Here is a 6,000-nt window from a genome sequence, read left to right as displayed (position 1 = left end):
GGGGAACCCTGGTGATGGTGAGACCAGAGGTTGAGATAGCTGTCACCTCTGGGCAGCCCAGTACGACGACGGTGACCGGCATGAAGAGGCCGGCTCCATCGGGTTCGTCCCCGCCTGTCAGAACCTTCAAGCTCAAGAAAACTCGTAAGTAAAAACTATATTCAGCTTAACTGCATATCTTTCCGCCATCATACTTATATATCTTGTCTTCGTGCAGGCGTGGATGCAACCGCATTCCAGAGTGGAGCGGGAAGGAGCATCTCTGGACCAATGACGGTAGGTTTGGTCAACCTACCCGAGGCGATGACCCAGGCGGCTGCGCCTGTTTGCAGCATTGGTTCAGTTGCTCATCCCGTTGAGGCAACTGTTCCAACTGTAACATCATCTCCGCCGGCTGTCAGTGCCATCTTCACGGAATCCTTCACTGAGCCGGCGGTGGTTATTCATGCGGGTTCTTCCGCAGCGACGGCCACGGTTGTGAGTTCACCTCCAGTGAGTTCACCTCCGTTGGTTTCTACCGCAGGGGCCTCTACAATGCCTCCTCCGGCGCCGGCGACTACGGCCGGTCCCTCAGTTACGTTCAGGGTTAGGGCTTCTAGCCCATCTTTGCCTCCTTCCCATCTCCTTGACCTTTTGGATGGATATCCTTTAGGTTCAGGTGATGGATTTGGTGCCTATCGACCTGTTGTCGACCCTAAAGGTGCGTGGGGATATTTTGGCCTTATCCCTTTTATCATCATCTTTTTTTTTAACTGTTTTTTTTATTGCAGTTCGTGATTCCAACGAGGTGTACACTCCTCGGTGGAGTATCCGCCGAGGAACGACCCTCCGGACTGCTGCGGATTGTGTCGAGTGGGCACGCCACGGCGCCCCAAGTGGTGCGCTGGGGGAAGCCATGTCTAGCTACCAGGAGGGTAGGCTGACGAATGAGCTTCGGATTCTCCTTGCCCGGATGCAGCCGCGCGTCGAATTGCTTTGTCGTGAAAACGACAAGTTAAAGACGGATCGTAGCCTGGAAGTGGCTCAGGCGCGGGCTATCCGGGAGGAGAATAAGAGGCTTGCCGCCATTGCTGCGGAAAAGGAGAAGGCCTTCAAGGCCCTCGAGGTTGAAGTTCAGGCCCGGCTCGAGGCCCGTTCCAAGGCTACCCAAGCTGTTAACGAACAGCTTCGGTTGGCTAAGGAAACTGCACGGAACGCAACTGAGAGGGCCACCAAGGCTGAAGCTGTTGCTGAGCCTCTACGCACTGAAGTTGAAGAACTTAAAGCCAAATTAGAGAAGCTCCAGCAGGCTCATGATGCCTTGGCCATGGAAGACGCCAAGAAGTTCCAAGAGATCTTGGACCAGAGGGGCATGCTTGACCACACTGAGCGTAAGCTGAAGGGCGTTGAAGAGGCTGCAGCTAAAGATGTGTTGCTTGCCAACCTTACTAAAAACGAAGCCGAACGCACCCGTGATGAAGCTCAAGCTGCCCTCTAGGAGGCTCTGGTCACCAATGAATGGCTTCTTCGAGAAGCGTTGTCGCAGGTATGAGCAGCTTCATAATTTCTTTACGCTTTTCCTTAGAAGAGTTTTTGATATATTTCTGTTTTGTAGGTTGTGCATCGGGTTCTCACGAACACATCTTATGACGATGCCATGAGCGCAGCCCTCAACGCTTCTCATGAGGATGGGGAAAAGGCTAGCTTCCTGCTTGGTCTAGGGTTTGTTGAGAAGGGCATCCCGCCTTCCAACTTCCCTCTATATGACGTGGATACTAAAGCTGCTTATGACCAAGCAGTGAACCAGTATGCTGCCTTCCCGCATCCGGTGGAGGAGAAGGTGAACGAGATTGCTGCTGCTGATGATGGGCTAGCTATTCTCAAGGCTTTCCTTGAACCGCCACAGTCAACTGATGGTGCGGGTTCAAGTGGGAGTGGTCCTGAAGCTTGATCCTTTAGATCCCTTTCCACCGTTGGAATAGATTTTTATTTTTGTATAGATTTATATTCTTGTATGCGGGTATGTGCCCAGCCATTCTTGTAATACTTGAATTTTTATGGAATATAAATCTTTTGTTAATGCCTTGCCTTGTAAACCTTATATGTTTTGCTCATGCATATTCTAGTTTAACTTAGCAATTTCCTAAGTACTTTGGATGGGTTAACCTTTCAATGTGGTAGATAATAAGTTAAAGTTTTGCTTCCTCTATCATGATTGTGCGGGTAAAACCGTCACTTTCACTTAGGATGGCCAAACTTTACCTATATCTGACCTGCGTGAAGGTTTTTCTCATCTTTTCCTTAGAAATTTTTGCCGTTTTTATGTTTATGCGGGTTTTGTCGCCTTCCACACGCAACGACTTACTTCTTTGCACACTTATTTATGCGGTGAATACCGGCATATCAGTGTGGAAAGTTCATAAGTATAAAGGTAAGGCTATCAACACAATGTGATAAGGGAGAATCATTTCCATCAGAAGTGGCTCTAGGCCTTTTCTTTACAAGTTTGGAATTGATCTACATGTAACATTTGCGTAATTGATCTCCATTCCATGTTCTTGGGATGGGGGTGCCATCGAGCCTTTCGAGCCGGTATGTGCCCTTTCCCAAAACTTCTTTGATAATGTATGGCCCTTCCCAGACCGGGGCCAGCTTTCCTGTTCGCTCTTGGTTCGAAGCCTCGTTGTTACGCAGTATGTAGTCTCCGACATTGAAGTTGCAGAGTTTTACCCGCGTGTTGTAGTACTTTTGCATTTGTCGCTTGTAGTTCTCTTCACGCGCTGCGGCTAAGTCTCTGCGTTCTTCGGTTAGCATAAGGTCTAACCGTCTTTCTGCATCATTGTCTTCTGGCTGAGTCAAGACCCTTGGTGAGGGTAGACCAATTTCGACCGGGACCATGGCTTCAGTGCCATAAGTAAGGCTGAACGGGGTTTCTCCCGTACTTGCCTTTTTCAGCGTTCTGTTTGCCCAAAGGACGTGTGGAACTTCATCCACCCAGCCAGATCTATGCTCCAAGAGTCTTTTCTTTATGCCGTCGACGATGCTCTTATTTGCTCTTTCTACCTCACCATTACCCTGCGGGTGTGCCACTGAGGTAAAGGTGTGGGTGATTTGAAGTTCTTCCAGCCACTTCTGTAGCTTATTGTCAGCAAAGTTGGTGTCGTTATCGCTCACCAAGTTCTGTGGAAGTCCAAAACGACAAATAATGAATTCCCAAATAAACTTTTTGATATGTTTGGCGGTTGTTTGAGCTAAGGGTTTTGCTTCTATCCACTTGGTGAAGTAATCGATAGCTACCACTAGAAACTGAACGTTCCCTGCTGCTGTGGGAAATGGGCCTGTCACGTCGATAGCCCACTTCTGAATTGCCATGAAGAAGTGACTGGGACAAGTTCATTCTTCGGGCGATGCGTGTTGGGTGCGTAGAGCTAGCAAGACCTACACTTTCTGATATATGCCAGCGCATCCGTATGCATCCCCGGCCAAAAGTATCCCGCGTTGTTTAGCTTGGCTACAACAGCGCGTGGACCTGCGTGTACCCCGCAGATGCCTTCGTGTACTTCCCTTAGGAGGTAATCAGCATCTTGGTTGTCCACGCATTTTAGGAGTGGGCCAAGAAAATTACGTCTGTAAAGTATGTCATCAACGAGTTGATAGTTCAGTGCTTTACAGCGTATCTTTCTTGCCTGTGTTTTTGACTCTGGTAATATACCCACCGTAAGGTAATTTATTATTGGTGTCATCCACGTTTCTGTGCCGGTTTGAATGACACAGATTTCCTTGTGCGGGACTGATGGTGCTCCAAGGAGTTCAATCCGGATGTCGTTTCCCAAGTGGGTGAAGGCTAGCGATGCAAGCTTGCTTAACGCATCCGCAGATTTGTTTTCGCTTCGCTTGACGTGTATGACTTTACAATCGTTAAAATCGCGCATAAGGGTTTTTGCTTGTGCGAGGTACAGGGCCATTGTGTCGTTTACGGCCGTGTACGTCCCGTTTATTTGGTTGGCTACTAACATGGAATCCACGTGGGCTTCCAAGTTTTTCACTCCCATCTTACGCGCAATTCTCAACCCGGCCAAGAATGCTTCGTACTCCGCTTCGTTATTCGTACTTGGAAAATCCAGTCGAATAGCGTAAGTGTATTCTTGGCCTGCTGGGTTGGTTAGTTTCAACCCTGCGCCTGAACCCTCGTTATTGGCTGCTCCATCAGTGTAGAGTCCCCAGACATCATCAATGTCCTGTGCTAGAGAGGGTTGAGCCTCCTCCTGGCACTCTTTCTCCCGCGAAGCGAGGACTTCTGCAATAAAGTCGACCAAGACCTGGCCTTTTATGGCTGGTCTTGGTTTGTACTTTATCGCGTATTCTCCCATTTCTATTGCCCATTTGGCTAGACGTCCTGACAACTCGGGTTTGCCTAGAACGTTTGCAAGTTTGAAATTGGTGAGAATGGTGATTGGGTGACCTTGGAAATATCGTCTTAGCCTGCGTGAAGCCTGTACAAGAGCTAAGACTAATTTTTCCGAAGTAGAGTACCGGGTTTCTACGTCTGTTAAGACTCGGCTAACATAGTAGATGGGCATCTGGATGCCTTTTCGCTCTACTAGAAGGACTGCCCCGGTTGCTCTATCTGTGGCGGAAATGTATAGGATTAATTCCTCCCCCGCTTTTGGTCTGTGAGCGTTGGGAGTACGATCAAGCGTGACCGAATTTCCTGAAAAGCTGCTTCCGCTTCTGGTGTCCAGCGGAAGTGCGTTTTCTTTAAACAGTTTCTCAATGTTGACACGAATGGGAACGACCTATCCGCATGGTTTGCCAAAAAGCGGTTAAGTGCGACTAGTCGTCCATTCAGTGTCTGAGCTTGCTTGATGGTAGTAGGTGATTCCATTTTGATAATGGCTTCGACCTTTTCAGGGTTCGCTCTGAAGCCATCTTTAGTAACAATGACTCCTAAGAACTTCCCTTCTTCCATCCCAAAGGAACACTTGCTCGGATTGAGCTTCATGTTTATCTTTCTAAGCGTGTTGAAAGTTTCTTCGATGTCTTTCAACATCGCTTCTGGCTCAGGGCTTTTGATGACCAAGTCATCCATGTAGACTTCCAAGTTCCTCCCAATTTGGGCATGAAACTCTTTGTCCATCAGGCGTTGGTATGTGGACCCGGCATTCTTAAGTCCGAATGGCATCATTTGATAACAAAATGTGCCATCGGGCGTCCGAAATGCGGTTTTGTCCTGATCGTCAACGACCATGTGGATTTGATGGTATCCCTTATACGCATCAAGGAAGCATTTAAGGCGAAACGGTGCTAACGAATCTACCTTAAGGTCAATTTCGGGTAACGGGTAACAATCTTTGGGGCATGCTTTGTTTAGGTCTTTGAAATCTATGCACATGCGCCATTGTTTGTTAGATTTCGGTACCATGACGGGATTTGCAACCCATGTTTGATATCTGCAAACGCGTACGATGCCCGCGTCAAGGAGTTCCTTGACTTGGGTTCTACACGCGTTAGCTTGTTCCGCCCCCATTACTCTGCGCTTTTGTATGACTGGCGTAAAAGCCGGGTCACACTTGAGCTTATGCTCTGCCTTACTTCGAGGTACACCAGTCATGTCAGCTGGTGTCCATGCGAAGATGTCAGCGTTTTTCTGTAGTAAGCGTTTGAGTAAGGTGCGTGTAGGATCGGTGATTGTTGGACCAATTGTAACAGCCTGGTCAGGGTATTTACCATTGAAGGCCCATTCTTCTGGTTCAGTGATGGTTGGTTTGGCCATCTTTGGTTTGGGTTTAGATGAGACAGATGCGATGCATACCTGGGGAATACCGGTGATCATCGCTACACCCTCAGCTGTTGGCCACCCCATCATGCCGTGGACTGAAGACACCACGGCGTTGAATCTTGCCATCCCGTCTCTCCCGAAGGGAATGTCGTATGTGTGGTGTGGCTTCCTCATTACGACGAAGTCCACGTCTTCTGTGCGGGAATGTTTCCCGTCCGTGAGAGTGACGGGGAAAGATAGGA

Source organism: Bidens hawaiensis, unplaced genomic scaffold (assembly GCF_021521415.1).
Source record: "Bidens hawaiensis isolate Kalapana, Puna unplaced genomic scaffold, B.hawaiensis_p1.1 tig00000820_1, whole genome shotgun sequence".
NCBI lineage: Eukaryota > Viridiplantae > Streptophyta > Magnoliopsida > Asterales > Asteraceae > Bidens > Bidens hawaiensis.
The sequence above is the reverse complement of the archived record's forward strand: the minus strand, read 5'-3'. Positions refer to the sequence as shown.